Source organism: Mus caroli, unplaced genomic scaffold (genome assembly GCF_978045245.1).
Source record: "Mus caroli unplaced genomic scaffold, Mus_caroli_1 scaffold_5, whole genome shotgun sequence".
In the NCBI taxonomy this organism is placed as follows: Eukaryota; Metazoa; Chordata; class Mammalia; order Rodentia; family Muridae; genus Mus; species Mus caroli.
The window spans coordinates 5,008,119-5,009,192 of record NW_028227260.1 but is presented as its reverse complement, the minus strand read 5'-3'; positions in this window follow the sequence as shown (position 1 = coordinate 5,009,192).

Sequence of the window (1,074 nt, the reverse complement as noted above, 5' to 3'; positions counted from 1 at the left end):
GAGAGTTCTGGAGAGCCACAGGGAGAGTGCAGTGTAATTTTAATAACAATATTAAGACACAAGGGAGTTAAGAGATATAAGTGCCTGACTGAAAACAAGAAAAGCATTCTTGTTTATGATATTCTCAGAACATTTATACCTGGGGAAAAAGTAGAGCTAAAATCAAAGGTCATACGCACCTTGGTTCCTTGTTATTTTAACATTTTCTTGTGTGTGTGTGTGTGTGTGTGTGTGTGTGTAAACTGGAGAACAACCTTGGATATTGTTCTATCTTCTCAGTCTCCTATTTTAATATTCTTATGTAAATGCAAACATATCCTTCACCACAGACAGTTTCTTTTTTAGCCAGATATTACTGACCAAGGCCCAGGAGCAGTGATTTTGGTTGCCCTGGAAGACGTTGCACTGTAGAAATGGTTATATGGAACTTTTATCATTTCTGGAAAAAAGAGCTATTGGTCAAGGCCTTTACCCAATGTATTGGTGGGGATCACAGGTAGATAAGCTTTAGAAAAGGTGGAAAACTGCAGAGGGTGCCAGAGGCTATCAGATGACATTCTTTGCTTTTGGGTGGGTGGAAACTAATGGTCTACTGAGAATTACATTTTAAAGGTTTAGGTCAGTGGTTCTCATCTTTTGAAATGCTGTAACCCTTTAGTTCCTCATGTTGTGGTGACCCACAATCATAAAAATTACTTTGTTGCCACTTCATAACTGTAATTTTGCTAATTATGAATCATAATGTAAATATCTGATATGCAGGATATCTTGTTATGTAACGTCCTCTTAGAAGGGTTGTGACCCATAGGTTGAGAAACACTGGTTTAGATAGTTATAAGGATGTTAGGTTAGTTACATTATTAATTGCCTTTAATGGGACTAAAACTAGCCCATGATAATTTGGTTCTGATTTGCAGCATTTTAGCCCTCTGTAATCTTGAAGTTCAGTCATCTGGCCTTGTATAATCTTGAGCTTAGGGGCAACTTGTCTTCTTTTCTGGGCGTTTTGTTTATACTATTTGGAATATCTCTATTAAAATGGATGCTATCTTATTTCTTATTTTCTATTTACAT